We start from the raw sequence: 17,768 nt of genomic DNA on the forward strand, positions 1-17,768 counted from the left end.
AACCAAATATCAAGTGTGAACGTCTCAGGCACTAACAGCCTTAACATGGGTCCTCTGCTCTACCTTGCCACTAGGTAAGATTGCCTTTGTGATAGATGGTCCTCTACACAAAAAAAGCACAAGTGTTCTGGTTACTCCCAGTCCCAAAGGACCAGTCTCTTACCGCAGCTCAACAGCACTTTCGATCTCACACCAAAGACAATGCTTGTAGCCAATCCTTGGGGCCTTTCGTTTTCAGTTTTTATTTTATTTAATTTTTCTCAAGGATTTATCAATATTTATTACCACAACAACAAAAACAGGTGAAAATCAGTGCAAAAAAAAAAACAATTAATTTTTCTGGGTAAATATCAGGGTTTATTTTGATGGACAGAAAGACAGGGGGGAAAAGTATTCTGAGGATTAATGCTTTGAATTCTGTTAATCAATGTGATTTGCTGCAGAACTAAAACAGAACTCAAAACCCAAGGCCACCTCTGAGTTTAAGAAAACAATATCTCTCTAATCCCCAAATAAAGCTTTTTATTTGAACAAACAGTTTACTACTGTAGACTTAGTCTTTAAATATTTACATTTAATAATTGGGTTTCACAATTGGCAGCACATACACTCACCTTCATCCTTTTCTCCTGTTTCTTTTTTTAAAACTTTCGAATACTTCCTTGTGTTCTGAAACATATTCTGATAGATTTTTGTTTTCTTCCTATTTTAGTGCGTCAGATCTTTAAACCGTTATCTGCTAACGGCTTGACACATGTACCTGGTGGTGGGTGTGAGATTCACCAGTATGTTCAGATGCACACGCACTTCGGAGCTTATGTGTGCGCCTCTTTGCTTGTATCTTCTAGACCAATACATAGCCTTACTTCAACAGACAGCTTTGCATATACACACAGACTAATGTATTATTGTAATACATATAGCTTATGGAATGTATAGTATTTTCGTAATAAAACTAGTTATTTTTTTATATATTTGAATGATACAAAAGCAGAGTGAAAATCAGAAAAAACTGAATAATCCTATTTTTAAAACCTGGGAATTTTTCAATAAAAATCGGTTTAAACTGAAAACAAAGGGTCTTACCAATCCTAAAATAAACTATCTAAAGATTTATTAACTAGGCAAAGGAAATAGAGTATTTACAAGGTTAAAGCAGGTAAACATACACACAAATGTGTTCCTGTCTTAAGTTTCAAAAGGTAATAGAAGCTTCTATAATAAGCAAGCTCTATGCCCTTAGGGCTAATCCAGGCCAACCAGTGTGGATCTTTTGCTTATGCTTAGTATTTCCCACTCCTCAGACTCCAAGCAGCAGATACAGTTCCTCCTTGTTAGGGCTTTTTATTCCTTCTCCCCTTCTACCCAGCTGCTGGTCTCTTCTTCAAGGCGGGGGGTGGGGGGCAAAAGGGCAGCAATCAACAAAGTAATTGTCCTCTGATGTTCCACAACAGTTCCTCTGGTGTTGATGGGACTTCTTTTGTTGGGCAAGAGAGAACACCGCCTGTGACAAGCTAGTATTTCACACTTGGTAATGCTTCTTGTCTGTCTGGTGCGTTAAAGTTACAGAGCGAACACTTGTTACCTTGGAACATAGGATACAGATATTATATTGGATCAGCAACACATTTTAATAACTCTAATACCTACTTTAACAATACTAACACATGGATGAGCCAGACTGGTTCCAGCTACATATTTACCAGTGTTCAGTTGAGACCTAAGGGCCTTGGCATGAGCTGGCCCCTGGTCCATCAGAATCACACATTCCCTTGCTGGATTCTGACAAGTTGTATGCCCCATGCCAGTCTTTCTTTGTGAAGATCCGACCCGGAGTCTTTACAGGAGTTCATTTATGAAAGGGGGCATCAGTTGCAGACTGTGATCTTGCTAAAAGTTTAATAATCACTACAAGAGAGGGAGCCATCCTTCCTGGCCATGAAGAAGATAGGTGCTGCCACTCGGGAAGTCAAGGGACAATGAACCTCTTCTGCAGATTTTCCTTAAGGGCCTGCAGCTCAGGTACAGATAAGGTGTAAATGCACCCAAAAGGAACTCCTGTTCCTGGTTGAAGGTCAATTGTGCAGTTGTCACTGTGCTGAGGAAGTAGAGTGTCTGCCTTCTGTTTGTCAAATACTGTGACATATTCTACGTATTCGGCAGGAATTCCAGGCACTGCCAATGAAACTTTGGTTGGCAATTCTGGATCCTTCAGGGGCTGGAGCATGCCACAGAATGCGACCAGCCATTGACTAGATTGGGAAGGCGAAGTGCAGATGACCCTGAACTGCCAGATCTCTCGGGTGATTGCCAATGCTGATGCCCTCTAGATGGGTTGTCTGATGCATGATGGGGCCTGAAGATAGGAATGACCTGTCTATAAGCTCAACAAGCTCGGGGAAGTCCTTGCAGAGGATGGGAATTTGAGGCTCCTTCAAGTTCTGGTCCATAAAATTGCCAGAAGAGCCCAAGCCGACCAAGGCTCCTAGGTGGACATCTGGCATGGCAGAATGCTGAAGCTGAAGAGGCAGATGCAGTGGGGTGGCATGCTGGTTAAAGGATGCCAAGATTCAGGCAGATAGGCAGCAGCACGATTCACTGTGGGGAGCAGTGGAGCACTGACTCAACCCTAGCTCCCCTACTGGGGCTGGGTTCTGGCATTTCCTGACCCAGGGTGGCCCAGACCTTGGCCAGGCACTCTGATACAATGTGCCCAGGCACCCAGTGTGACGTGTTATTCCATATTATTTATGAAAATATGCTTATGACATGAATATGACATAACTGAGATATACTTTATGCAAGATGGCTCATGTGAGATATCATTGGAAAGGTTATGATTTACTGAATCGATTATCCAATTTGTATGCCTGTACCATTTCTGTATCTGAAGTTTGGAATATTGACTATATATCTGTATTTCAACAAATCTACTTTGGGTGACGCCCACTGCTAACACTTCAGTTACAACAATGGAAAAGCCAGACAGGGCGGATGGCCCATCAGCAAGGACAATGGACTGTGAAAAGCTTGGTCTTCCTGTGGATGCTCCATACTGCCCCGACTCTATGGACGCAGTGATACTACAAAAAGAAAAGGAGGACTTGTGGCACCTTAGAGACTAACAAATTTATTTGCGCATAAGCTTTCATGAGCTACAGCTCACTTCATCGGATGCATTCAGATACTACAGAGTCAGGTGGTCTTGTCACCTGATACTAAAACATTACCTGGGACTTCTGATAACTTTCCACTGTAAGGGAAGGGGGGTCAAGTTTGGGAAACAAAGGATTCCCACTTTATGTAAATGAGTGGGGATGAAGGCAAACAGGACTCTTCCCCTCCATGGCCTGTCTGCCCAAGAAAGACTGCAAAGGGAAGGCAAGGGGGGAGTCCAGAATGAGAAAGGGGTCCAGTCTGAAATGGAATATAACTGGAACTATGAACCACAGAAACTTTGCAAACTGCCTGCAACAATATCTAGGGTGAGAAATACTATTTGCAACCAATTCCTTTAGTGAAACTAGCTTAGTTTGTGTGTTTGATTTCATTTGCTTAGTAATCTCCTTTGTTCTATTTGTTACCTCTTTTACCACTTAAAAGCTGCCTTTTACAGTTAATAAAATTTGTTTTATTATTAAACCCAGTTTCTGTAATTTCTAACTGGGGGGTAAGAAGTGTGTACACTTCTCTCCACATGGGGGGGGGAGGGCGAATTTCATAATATATCTTTGGGTCTGCACTCCAAGAGAGGTGGACATCTGAGTGCTGAAGCATGTCCCTGAAGCTGAGGGCTTGGCTACACTTGTGAGTTACAGCACAATAAAGGAGCCCCGGGCGCACTAGCTCACTCCCCTTCCACACTGGCAAGGCATGTACAGCGCTCTGACTTCGCAGCTACAGTGCTGCTGGTGCTCCACCTCAGCAAGTGGAATAATGTTTGCTGCGCCCCCGCTGGAGTGCCGCGGCACCAGTATGGAAGAGGTGTTGCATTACTGCACTCTGATCAGCCTCTGGAAACGTCCCATAATCCCCTTAAGTCAAGTGGCCACTCTGGTCATTGTTTTTGAATCACTGCAGGAGTACGGATGTGCCCTTTGAAAGCTCCGTTTCTGACAGCTGGCTGCTTATCTGCTCCGAGACAAAGCAACCATTAGTGTGGAATGCTGTGTGTGTGTGAGAGAGGGGCGGGGGGGAAGAGGAGTCTGCTGCAGTCTGAACTTACAAGACAGCATGCTGACATGCTCTCAGCCCCCCCAAAACCCCACTCTCTCTCCCCCCACATACACACAACACACTCCCTGTCACACATCCCCTCATTTGAAAACCACATTGCAGTCACTTGCAAGCTGGGATAACTGCCCAATGCTGCTGCAAGTGCCGCAAATGTGCTTGAAGCTGTCTGTGTGGACAGACTGCAGCACTTTCCCTATTGCACTCTCCAAAGGCTGGTTTAATTCAAAGCACTCTATATCTGCAAGTGTAGCCATGCCCTTAGTCTTCCCAGAGCTGATCTGCAGCTGGGTGTGGCCCTGCTTGTGTGTGTGTTAGAGGAGGTTTTAAGAGCCTGGCTCAGCAAGACAGGTTAAAGGGGCCTATGGTAGCAGAACAGGTAGACTCAGTGATATCTCAGAACATGAGGTGGCTTCCCAAGGGGTCCAACCCATCACCCGCCCCAATACAAGCACAACCCCAATGCCTGAGGACAATTCTTTTCATCAGTGGAAAGGTGGGCCAGGATTTGGTTGACTTGCATTGGTTCGGGATCTGGTAGGACAACTGGGACTGTGGGAGACAGAAGCATTCTGGCCAGCAGGGTTCAGGTGGCGTGTCACTTTTCTTGAGATTGCTCCATTGGTCAACCATCAGTCTGGATGCAAATATCAATTAAAGCTGCTAGACTAGGCGGAGGTTCCACCCATGCTAATTCATCTTTGATAGAATTGTTGAGCCCCTGCCTAAAGAGGTGTCACAGCCCAGATTCATTCCAATGAGTGTCTGCGGCCGGACACTGGAATTCTGCTGCATATTTGGCAACGGCCCCGACCCCCTGCCAAAGGGTATGGAGAGCAGCTTCTAATGTGCATCCGATGAAGTGAGCTGTAGCTCACGAAAGCTTATGGTCAAATAAATTTGTTAGTCTCTAAGATGCCACAAGTACTCCTGTTCTTTTTGCGAATACAGACTAACGCGGCTGCTACTCTGAAACATTCTCCATTAGGGTTCACAGAGATGCCCACCCTGCCTGTACAAAGCTCTCGCAGCGTTCAAGGAGAGGACTGTCCCGTTCCACGAAAGGGGACACCCATGTCAGGGCCTCTCCTCAGAACAGACTGAGAACTAATTCCACTTGGAACTGAGCTGTAGGGTCCGACTGGCCACAACACGAACTGGAGATGACAATGGTTAAGGAACCCATGTCATTTGGCACAATCCCCATAAAACTTACTGGGTAGGGGCAACTCGGGCTCACGGAAAATGGATGCAAGGTTGTGGGGACAGAAGACGCTGCCTGGGCTTGTACCTGGGCCTGGAAGGCTGCATTCTTGTCACGTAGCGTGTCAACTTGAGCCTGCAGTTCCTGCAGGACTCCAACAATGTCTGCAAAGGTGGGGTGAGCTCCTGCTGGGGCCATTCTGGATGGAAGCTCCATGCTGTGCGGCAAAGCCCTGGCTACCTTCTAACAGGCTGGACAAACTGTCGCATGCCAAGGGGTAGGCGGTGAGACCAAGTGGTCAGAGCAGGAGTCTGGCCTAGTGGTTGGAGCAGACTCAGAGAGCAGAACTGGAGTCGTGGCCCGGGGACAAGCCATTAATCAGAACCAGAGGGCAGGAGTCCACAGGGAAGAGCTGGAGTGGAGCTTGCAAAGAGTGGGGCAAGGGCCAGCAGGAAGCAGGTCTGGCGCAGCTGGGAGCATAGAATGCATTGAGCAGCCACGGTGCTGCTGTTGCTACGGGGTTAACTGGTGACCTGACGGCCCTTCGGTCCAGTCAGGGAGCACAGTCACCTAGGTTCATTGAACCAAATGAGCTCATTAGGTTGCTAGGCCGCTGAGTTCCTGACACCCTTGCCCCCAGCACAGCACCCCTCCCCAGCATCAAAGCCCCTCTTCCTCCCCTCCTCTGCCCCACTCTGGGAGGGGTGGTCTGTGTCCCCCTGCAGATCCCACTCTGCCCTCCTTCTCCCAGACCCCCAGAGGCAGAGTGGTGGAGGCACTGGGCAAAGCGCTGCTGGCACCGCCCGCCCGATGCCCTTTTGACATTGCACTGCTTGGCAGGGGCTCAGACAGTAGCACAATGTGAAAAGAGCCCAGGATGGCGGCGTGGTGGCGGTGGGGATCTGCCGTACCCCTCGTCCCCTCTCACCTCCTCCTCAGCAGCTAGGAAATTGCCCCTTCTCACCCACCCCCACAGGGCTGGGGGGCCCAGGGCTGAGGGGGCCTGGGCTAGGTAGGGCCCCTCACAGGAGCAGGATGAAGTATTGAGGTGCCCCAGGCCATGGAGGGGTCACAGCTGCAGGAAGGAGCAAGTCTCCATTTTCACAGCTCTTCATACATTCTTTTGCTGGGGCTTTTCGGGAGTAACGCCTCAGGAACCAGAGCTGGAAAAGAGAAGGGAGCCTGGGTCATTGGTCCCAGCATCAGAACCCCGCACCCTGTCCAGCCCCTTTGTGTGCCCCAGAGTCGGAATCTCAAACACTTCCCATGTGCCCCAGAGCCAGAACACCGCCCCCCCCATGTACCCCAGAGCCGTAACCCTCCACCCCCACCGGCACCTCTGCGTGCCCCAGCGCTGGAACCCTCTAACTCCACCGGAACCTCTATGTACCCTAGAGCTGTAACCCGGCTCAACGGGTAGTGATCAATGGCTCCATGTCTAGTTTGCAGCCGGTATCAAGCAGAATGCCCCAAGGGTCGGTCCTGGGACCAGTTTTGTTCAATATCTTCATTAATATCTGGAGGATGGCATGGATTGCACCCTCAGCAAGTTTGCAGATGACACTAAACTGGGAGAGGTGGTAGATACACTAGAGGGTAGGGATAGGATACAGAGGGACCTAGACAGATTAGAGGATTGGGCCAAAAGAAATCTGATGAGGTTCAACAAGGACAAGTGCAGAGTCCTGCACTTAGGACGGAAGAACCCAATGCACTGCTACAAATGAGGGACCGAATGGCTCGGCAGCAGTTCTGCGGAGGAGGACCTAGGGGTTACAGTGGACGAGAAGCTGGATATGAGTCAACAGTGTGCCCTTGTTGCCAAGAAGGCCAATGGCATTTTGGGATGTATAAGCAGGGGCATTGCCAGCAGATCGAGGGATGTGATCATTCCCCTCTATTCGACATTGGTGAGGCCTCATCTGGAGTACTGTGTCCAGTTTTGGGTCCCACACTACAAGAAGGATGTGGAAAAATTGGAAAGAGTCCAGCGGAGGGCAACAAAAATGATTAGGGGTCTGGAATACATGACTTATGAGGAGAGGCTGAGGAACTGGGATTGTTTAGTCTGCGGAGGAGAAGAATGAGGGGGGATTTGATAGCTGCTTTCAACGACCTGAAAGGGGGTTCCAGAGAGGATGGATCTAGACTGTTCTCAGTGGTAGCAGATGACAGAATAAGGAGTGATGGTCTCAAGTTGCAGTGGGGGAGGTTTAGGTTGGATATTAGGAAAAACTTTTTCACTAGGAGGGTGGTGAAGCACTGGAATGTGTTACCTAGGGAGGTGGTGGAATCTCCTTCCTCAGATATTTTTAAGGTCAGGCTTGAAAAAGCCCTGGCTGGGATGATTTAGTTGATGTTGGTCCTGCTTTGAGCAGGGGGTTGGACTAAATGACCTCCTGAGGTCCCTTCCAACCCTAATATTCTATCATTCTACTCCCACCGGCCCCTCTGTGTGCTCAAGTGCCAGAATCCTCTACCCCCACCGGCCCCTCTGTGTGTCCCAGAGCCAGAACCTCCTATCCTCCTGCTGGCCCTTCTGTGCATCCAAGAGCCAACCACCCCAGGTACCCCAAAACCAGAAATCCTCCTCTGCTCCTGTGTGCTCCACAGCTAGGAACCCCTTCTCCATCTCTGTGTGCCCCAGAGCCAGAAATCCTCCCCCAACATACACCCACACCCCTGTGTTCCCCAGTCTGTGGGGAAGAGGTGCTCAGTTCCAGGGCCTGTTCAGTCCTAGACCACTCTGCTGAGATCTGAATCCCACTCCCTATTCCCCAGAGTCAGCCAGTCCCCGAGCCCTGAGGCTGGATCACAGCCAGCGCCCCCTAGAGGGGAAAGGATCCATAGCCCATTCCCCACCCATGAGCAGCCATTCACTCCCTGGGGCTGGATTGGAAGCGCTGCCCCTAGAAAGGAAAGGCCCCGTGTCCCATTCCTCCTCCCCAAATAATCTAATCCTCGAAATTGATGCTATTCGGTGGTGACCACTAATAGAAACATTTGTTACCAATCTAAATACACTGAGCGGCATCTCCTCTTCAAGGAGGTCACTGCTCCGAGAGGGAAAATAGCACAAATCCATCCCAGCCCTCAACAAGACTGGAAACAAAGAATATCTGCACAGCAGCATCATAATTACAGCAAATCTAGGGGAGGGATAGCTCAGTGGTTTGAGCATTGGCCTGCTAAACCCAGGGTTGTGAGTTCAATCCTTGAGGGGGCCATTTAGGGATGTGGGGCAAAAATTGGGGATTGGTCCTGCTTTGAGCAGGGGGTTGGACTAGATGACCTCCTGAGGTCCCTTCCAACCCTGATATTCTATGATCTATGGAGCAGCAGCCCTGAGTTACCGGCCTTGTGTATTTCTTGCCTCCTACTCCCTCTAGTGCCCCTTCCCTGACACTGCATGCTGAACATTACAATGGAGCAAGGCTTCGTGGCAATGATCAAATCTTGTTTAGATTCAAAACACTAAAAATCTGTCTACACATTAAAATTTGCAAGCTACAAAATGCCTCCTGATTGCATAAAAGTTGGCTGTGTTCATTTCTTAGTATTTTGGTTTATTTGTTTGGATCTGTTTAATGTGGGGGAGGGAGTAAAGCTTCAAATTCCCTAATCTTTGACCCACTTCAGTTTCTCTGATAACAGTTTAAAAACAAGGAATTTCCCCTCATTTTCTTTTCCTGACCTTCTACAATCATTTTCACCTCCAGTTTATGAAGAACCTTTTGAGCAATTTGTTTGGACCCGTTTTTATCGTTCTTTTCATTCGCTGCTCAACAAAACCCAGGAATTTCTCTCAGATAAACAAGAGTGCTCAAAAATCACAAAGGGATCTGAAAAAAAGAAGAGCAAAGAACAACCCCTCCCCTCCATACACATGCACGTGCACACACACTTTAAACCACATTCATTTCAGCCAGACTCTTTCCCTTCTAAGCACAGGCAATGCCAACGTTCCCCCTGGAGACAGAACCTGATTATCCATTTTCTAACTGTAATTAACATCCAGATACATCCCTAGCGGCAAACAGTCCTGCCTCACCTGGAGGGATAAACAAGGGGACTTAGTGGTCTATTTATGGCTTTTCTACATGGGGAAGTTTACCAGCATTCCTATAAGAACACCACAAGAACGGCCATATGGGGTCAGACCAGTGGTCTATGTAGCGCAGTATCCTGTCTTCTGACAGAAACCACTGTCAGATGCTTCAGAGGGAATGAACAGAACAGGGCAATTTTGAGTGATCCATCCCCTGTTGTCCAGTCCCAGCTTCTGGCATTCAGAAGTTTAGGGACACCTGTATAATTATCCCACTATAGTTATACCACTATAGCCCCCCAGGTGGACACACTCATTTGGAACTAGAGTGGTCTTTTTCCAGTTTAGCTCATATCCCTTTGGAAGGGACCTAAGAGCATCCCCACAGGGAGTTATACCAGTATAATTAACCATTGAACCAATCTACCAAGGCTCGTGGTAGATTCTCCATCACTGGCAATTTTTAAAATCAAGATGGGATGTTTTTCTAAAAGACCAGCTCTAGTTCAAATAGGAATTATTTCAGAGAGCCCTATGGCCTGTGTTGTAGAAGGGGACAGAGTAGATGATCACAGAGATCCCGTCAGCCTTAGACTCTATTATCTGTATCGCTATAATTATACCGGTACAGTAATTCCAGTACCTTTCCCCATGCAGACAGGCCCTTTCAGCCCTGATTCCTCCCATCCACCCACATCCTCAAAAGTCTCACACATTGTTGAGGGAGCCCTGATCAGAAACAGAAAAAACTTGAAGTCACCAATTTGCTCCTTCCCAAAGGTGAGATTTGTTGCCAAATCAGCTGTTTCAAGGAAAGGGAGCTGTGATGTCCTGCCTACACACTGCGTTTCACTGAATTCCCCTTCTGGGCCAGATCCCCAGCTGATGTAAATCAGCACAGCTTTGTTGAAGTCAATAGTGCCTTGCTGATTTCCACTGCCTGCGGATCTGACTCACTCTCTGGGCTCTGTTTGTGGGTACAGGTACCTGCATCGGTCAGGTAATAAAGAAAATGATATTTTAGATCAACTGACCGAGTGCCTCTTCCATGAGAGATGCCAGTGGTTTCAATCCCACCCGGTGGGGTCAGACCTTTGGAGATAGCACTGCCACCAATAGCACTTTCCAGCCAAGGAACTTAACATGCTTGAGTGAATTTAGACTCACAATCCCCTATGGAGGGGGCATCATTTTAAAACTGGGAAAACTGAGGCACAGAAAGGCCTTGCCTGAGCTCAAACTGGGAGTTGGAGCAAGACAAGAACCCATGCCTCAGCCTGTACTTTAACCATCCTTTCTTCCCCCAAGACTCTCTCCTGGATATTTTCTAACACCCACCTCCCTCTGACTGTTCCCATTCAGATCTCCTGGATTTGGGAGGGGAAACAGGAGAATGCCACCACAAAACCTTAACAAGCACCTTTCCAGGCAAGCTCAGAGCCATCTCACCATCCCTTGCCCCAGGGGCCCAATGGGTTGGGATTTCACACCCTGGAATAGGTTGAGTAGGCAGCAGGAAATGGTGTTTCCCACAATGAAATTGACCAGCATCCCCTGGAACTGACGAAAGGGCAAGACCAATGGGATTGGTGGGACACAGTATCCAGCTTTATCTTTGGTCTCCTGGGGCCAGATTTCCAAAGGTATTTAAGCACTGTAGCAAGACAGCGTGGCCTCCCTTGAAGATTGATGGCAAGGGACGGCCGCTGCCTGCCCTCTGGTGGGCAGAGCCAAGTGAGCCCAGCCAGCCCTGCCGGAAGTGGAGTGGGACAGGAAAAAAGTATAAAAGGCGGGCCCCACAGCTCAGTTGTGTGGGAGTCACCAAGGGAGACAGATGCATCCTGCCGGAGCCTGCAGAACACCCCTGCCATACTGGGGACTGGACAGAGCTCCCGGAGCCGCCAGCCAGCTGAGCTGCCGAGTTGCTGGGGCTGGGTGGGGATCTGAAGAGGTTAGGCCTGCGCATGCCAATCTCAGGGGATGGGAAGCTGTTATATGAGATAGGATCTTAAAGCAACCTCTGTGTCCTTTTCTCTGTTTTGCTCCTACTGTTAAAGTAAACAATCCTTTGGTCAGAGAAGGCTTCCTGGTCCCTATACACCACTGAGTACAGACTTCTGAGGGGAAGAAGCATGGGTGCTGAACCCAGTCGGACCAGCTGGGGAAGCACGGTTGATCCACAGGCAATTGTAGCCCAGAGGTGGGTCTAAGACTGGGACACTCACTGGATTCCACCCCAGAGAGGTAATTACATGAGGCTTGGGTCCAGAGAGGGGGCACTCAGAGAAACCAGATGGGGGCTAGCCCTGCACCCATAACCAGGCCAACCCCCTCCGCCTCTCCTGGGACAGGATCAGACCTCATGGCCCAGCTGTGAGTTTCCTTGGCTGTGAATTTCCTGTGTGCGCACTCCAGGCCTCAACCCCCCTGCTGTATTTGTTTAAAGTCTTTGGCAAACACAGACCCACATGCACCATTGCAAACCTGTGGGGGAAGGGGGGGGTGTCAGCCACCAGTCACCTCCAGAGAGCGAGGCTTCCTGTCCACAGTGATTGGGATGCCCTCCCGACCCTGAGGTCAGTGACCTGCTGGTGGGGCTGGACTTTGTGCTCAGATCTGGAGTAAGTGGCGTTTGGGAAATGGAATGAAAACCCACTGCATGTGGGGGAGGGGGAAAGGACAACCACATTTGTTTAACAATCAGATTTATCCTGGGTTACAGAAACAGACCAGGGATGAAAAGGATCTATTGGGTCATCAGCTCCTGGGTCTACTCCCCTCCCTGTCCCGCCACAACAGACACACTCCAAAGTCCCCACAGCAGCGCCTGCAACTCATGCTCCTGGGAGAACATCATGTCCGGAAGATGAAGCCAGACAAATTCCGACTTGAAATAATGCGTACATTTTTAGTAGAGGGGAAATTAATCATTGGAACAACTTACCAAGGGTTGTGGGGGATTCTCCATCCCTGGCAATTTTTCAATCAAGATCACCTCTAGTTCAAACAGGAATTAATTCAGGAAAGTTCACTGGCCTATAGTAGCCAGACTAGGTGATCCCAATGGTCTCTTCTGGCTCTGTAATCTATGAACGTAAGAATGACATTCACAGCACAGACACCCCCTTCTACACCTACCAACCAAAGTGGAAATTAATAAATAATCTTTTAAAAAACTCAAACTCCAACCATCAGAAAATCAACCCCCGCCTCAAACAGAGTTGTGACACTGTAAAGTACCAGAAATTCCATGAAAATCATTAGGGGCTGTGCTACTGTTTTTGATTTTATGTGGAAGGTGCCCAGATACAACAGTGATGGGCAGCAGGATAAAACAGAGAGAGACTGGCGGGCTGTGCAAGGCAGCACTGCAACTTCAGAAAGGGATTGGAAAATTGCAAAGAGTACCCGTCAGGCGTGGTAAGGGAAGCTTCCTTTAGCAGAGATGTTTGCAAGAATGCAAGAGTTCTGATGGAAGAGGCAAATCAAGTCAATGTGCCCCAGATGCCACTCGTTTCCCAAATCAATCAAGCTTAAGTGGAGAAAATGATCCACACTTACAGAGGTGGCAAGAGCAATTCTAGATGAGCAGCCAAGCAAAACCACCCAGCCACCTCCACGTCTCAGAACTCAGTAGGACCACAGAGATGAAAGAGCTGCATGGGATGGGGCTCCCTATTGAAAGCACTGTGTTATGATATCGCACATGAGGACAATTGTGCATTGGGGAGAAAATTCCCTCTTGACCCCTACAGGTGATCAGTTGAAGGTCTGAAACATGAGATTAGATTACAGTCGTTGTCTTAGTGCACAGCTACAGTGAAATTGGGAGATCCCAAAGAGAAAGGGACCATCAGGTCACACAGAATGACCCCTTGGTGACGCCTACACAAGGAGCAGATACACCTAGGTGGAATTGAGGAGGATGCTGGCTCAGCAGACACTCAGAACTACTGACACTGTTGATAAGAAACAGCAGGAGCAGTGAGCAGAGGCTCTAGGTGCCAGATTCAGCTCAGCAGCAAAGGAAGAAGCAGTGGCCGTGTGACCAGGATGCAATGGAACTCGGTGGTTTGAGCATTGGCCTGCTAAACCCAGGGTTGTGAGTTCAATCCTTGAGGGGGCCATTTGGGATCTGGGGCAAAAATTGGGGATTGGTCCTGCTTTGAGCAGGGGGTTGGACTAGATGACCTCCTGAGGTCCCTTCCAACCCTGATATTCTATGATTCGTTAGGAGCTGCACAGAGGAAGCTACTGGTAGCACAAGGCTATTCATATTGGTCCCACTGAACCCAGGAACTATGCTACATGTGTTTGAGTGCAACCTACGGGCAATTTACCTATTCACTATGTACATATAGACAGACACAGAGCTCTCTCATAACAAGGCTCAGAAGTGTTTGCTACTGACAGACCTCTATCCTAGGGGGCTCTCTAGGGAAGGGAGGAGGGGGATCATGCAGGGGTTGAGGGGGATCTGATCATGGTCAGGGCCGCTAGGAGAGTGCCAGTCCCATTCCAGGGACTACAGGCAGCGATGAGCTACGCAGGCTGGGGAGCACATGGCAGCTGGGTCAAAGGATTCCCCCTTGCAGTGAGCTCCCAGCCCCAGTCCTGCGCAGTTTGGAGTCCCTTCTCAGCAGTTTACAAACCCCCAGAGGGAGCTGCTGGGACGAGGGGGGCAGAGGAGTTAATAAGCTCTGCAGGGGTGTCACAGGCTAGGAGAGAAAGGAAGCCTTGTGGCACCTTAGAGACTAACCAATTTATTAGAGCATAAGCTTTCGTGAGCTACAGCTCACTTCCTCAGATGCATATCGTGGAAACTGCAGCAGGCTTTATATATACACAGAGAATATGAAACAATACCTACTCCCACCCCACTGTCCTGCTGGTAATAGCTTATCTAAAGTGATCATCAGGTGGGCCATTTCCAGCACAAATCCAGGTTTTCTCACCCTCCACCCCCCCACACAAATTCACTCTCCTGCCGGTGATAGCCCATCCAAAGTGACAACTCTTTACACAATGTGCATGACAATCAAGTTGGGCTATTTCCTGCACAAATCCAGGTTCTCTCACATCCCCCCCACCTCACCCCCATACACACACAAACTCACTCTCCTGCTGGTAATAGCTCATCCAAACTGACCACTCTTCAAGTTTAAATCCAAGTTAAACCAGAACATCTGGGGGGGGGGGGGTAGGAAAAAACAAGAGGAAACAGGCTACCTTGCATAATGACTTAGCCACTCCCAGTCTCTATTTAAGCCTAAATTAATAGTATCCAATTTGCAAATGAATCCCAATTCAGCAGTTTCTCGCTGGAGTCTGGATTTGAAGTTTTTTTGTTTTAAGATAGCGACCTTCATGTCTGTGATTGCGTGACCAGAGAGATTGAAGTGTTCTCCGACTGGTTTATGAATGTTATAATTCTTGACATCTGATTTGTGTCCATTTATTCTTTTACGTAGAGACTGTCCAGTTTGACCAATGTATATGGCAGAGGGGCATTGCTGGCACATGATGGCATATATCACATTGGTGGATGTGCAGGTGAACGAGCCTCTGATAGTGTGGCTGATGTTATTAGGCCCTGTGATGGTGTCCCCTGAATAGATATGTGGGCACAATTGGCAATGGGCTTTGCTGCAAGGATAAGTTCCTGGGTTAGTGGTTCTGTTGTGTGGTATGTGGTTGTTGGTGAGTATTTGCTTCAGGTTGCGGGGCTGTCTGTAGGCAAGGACTGGCCTGTCTCCCAAGATTTGTGAGAGTGTTGGGTCATCCTTTAGGATAGGATGTAGATCCTTAATAATGCGTTGGAGGGGTTTTAGTTGGGGGCTGAAGGTGACGGCTAGCGGCGTTCTGTTATTTTCTTTGTTAGGCCTGTCCTGTAGTAGGTAACTTCTGGGAACTCTTCTGGCTCTATCAATCTGTTTCTTTACTTCTGCAGGTGGGTATTGTAGTTGTAAGAAAGCTTGACAGAGATCTTGTAGGTGTTTGTCTCTGTCTGAGGGGTTGGAGCAAATGCGGTTGTATCGCAGAGCTTGGCTGTAGACGATGGATCGTGTGGTGTGGTCAGGGTGAAAGCTGGAGGCATGCAGGTAGGAATAGCGGTCAGTAGGTTTCCGGTATAGGGTGGTGTTTATGTGACCATTGTTTATTAGCACTGTAGTGTCCAGGAAGTGGATCTCTTGTGTGGACTGGACCAGGCTGAGGTTGGTGGTGGGATGGAAATTGTTGAAATCATGGTGGAATTCCTCAAGGGCTTCTTTTCCATGGGTCCAGATGATGAAGATGTCATCAATATAGCGCAAGTAGAGTAGGGGCTTTAGGGGACGAGAGCTGAGGAAGCGTTGTTCTAAATCAGCCATAAAAATGTTGGCATACTGTGGGGCCATGCGGGTACCCATAGCAGTGCCGCTGATCTGAAGGTATACGTTGTCCCCAAATGTGAAGTAGTTATGGGTAAGGACAAAGTCACAAAGTTCAGCTACCAGGTTAGCCGTGACAGTGCTGCAGTTTCCATGATATGCATCTGAGGAAGTGAGCTGTAGCTCACAAAAGCTTATGCTCTAATAAATTGGTTAGTCTCTAAGGTGCCACAAGTACTCCTTTTCTTTTTGCGAATACAGACTAACACGGCTGTTACTCTGAAACCTGTCATTAGGCTAGGAGAGGTATCTCTTCACTCCTGCAGAGTTTACAAGCCCTGAACCTGGCCATGGAGCTGTCCTGTCTAGAAGCTCCAGGAAGAGCTCACCCAGCCAGCCAGCCAGGTACTTTAGGGACAGGGGCAGGTTGAGGTGGGGCAGAAACCAGCCCGTCTCTGATGTCAGCTACAGCAATCCCCTATGCCAAGGGCTAGGAGAAGGGCCCTTGGGCCAGCTCCACACCAGCCAGGGACACCTCCCAGGAAGGAGGGCTTCTCAGGAGCAGTTTCTACCCAGTGTAAAACCCTTTATGCTGCCAGAGCAGAGCAAAAGGGCCTATCTGTCAGTGGGGCTCATGTTCGAGTCCTCACAAGCCTCCTGTAGTAGTGAGCCCCAGCTCCGATTTCCCCTGCTGTCCCACCCCATAGTCTCCCTTTCCCGCGCACCCTTTGGCAGCCAGCCGACTGGGCTGTGGGGAAGTTAGGGTGGGCTTATGTGTGTGTGGGGCACGGGAGGGGGATTACGCTTGGCACAGCCAGTGGTAGGAGGCACCAGTACAGTGTTACTGAACTGACCTGGCTGGGTGATTGCGCGTGACTGGAGAGGAGGGACGGGTGTGGAGGTGAGGGGATGGGAAGGGCAGATGTAGCGATGGGGGAGTAGGGTGCAGTGTGGGGAGACAGGTGTAGAGGTGGAGGCTGGGGAGGGGCAACTGTAGAGGTAGAGTGCTGAGTGGGGTGGCAGGGGTAGGTAGGGAAGGGAGACTTTGTGGGGAACAAGAGAGGGCAGAGGGATCCCAACACCCCTCCTGCCCAGTGCTCTCTCTCTCTCACACCCCCCCCCCCCACTCCAAGGGACAGGATGGCGAGCCCCATGACTCTCCTCCCAACACATAAAGAGCCCCTGGCCCATTAAAAAAACCTCACCCTGTCCCCATGCAAACAGATCCCTCAACCCCTGCATGACACCCCCCCCCCCCCGCCCCAAATGAAGAGGAGGGATGAGGTCAGGAAGGCAAAGAGGGGTTATGGGGGAGGAGGGAGAAAGAAGGGGCCAGGATAGGGAGGGAGGGAGAGGTAGGATTGCAGAAAGCTGGGGCCAGGGGAGGAGGCGAGCAGGGATGTGGGGGGTAGGGAAGGGGCTAGGAGATGGGGCTGAGGGGCGAGGAGAGTTGCGGGCAGGGCTGCAGGGGCAAAGGCAGGGGTCCCCCTGCGGCACAACGATGCCGGCTCGCCGGCCCCTACCTCGCTCTCTCCGTCCCGGGCTCCGCGCTCCTTCCCCAGCCGAGGTGAAACTTTCTCCCCGAGCCCCCCAGGAAGGCAGCGCCCCCTCCCCCGCGCCGCTGCACTGCCCCTCCCCCCCTTCCTCTGCCGTCCATCTTGAATACTTGGGATTCCTGAATGGAGCCTGCGGGATTCCGCTCCCATTGGCCGCCCCGGTCCCTCCGGGAACAGCAGCCACCTCCCCATTGCCCCCCCATCCCCCTGCCCCATAGCTGGGGCCCCCAACCCCGAGCCTATCTGCCCTGCCAAAGAGATTCCCACCCGCGTCCACGGTGGGAATCGGGGCTACGCACAGCTCAGCCCCCCCAGCGCAGAAGCTGCGGTGTTCGGCTCAGAGGCCTCCCGTCCCC

General features: G+C 49.7%; 1 long non-coding RNA gene across 2 annotated transcripts; it reads right to left on the reverse strand.

Moving 5' to 3' along the window:
* Positions 1 to 291: 291 nt before the first annotated feature.
* On the reverse strand, positions 292 to 17,464 carry LOC140912416 (uncharacterized). Of its 2 annotated transcripts, XR_012159284.1 has the most exons (4): positions 17,380 to 17,464; positions 12,430 to 12,571; positions 6,366 to 6,600; positions 292 to 1,585 (listed from the first exon to the last, which is right to left on the reverse strand). It is a non-coding gene; the product is annotated as an uncharacterized lncRNA (long non-coding RNA). The 2 variants fall into 2 exon arrangements; XR_012159283.1 differs by lacking the exon at positions 292 to 1,585 and having other exon boundaries at positions 6,110 to 6,600.
* Between the last annotated feature and the right edge of the window lie 304 nt (positions 17,465 to 17,768).

This window comes from Lepidochelys kempii, chromosome 6 (assembly GCF_965140265.1).
Source record: "Lepidochelys kempii isolate rLepKem1 chromosome 6, rLepKem1.hap2, whole genome shotgun sequence".
Taxonomy (NCBI): domain Eukaryota; kingdom Metazoa; phylum Chordata; order Testudines; family Cheloniidae; genus Lepidochelys; species Lepidochelys kempii.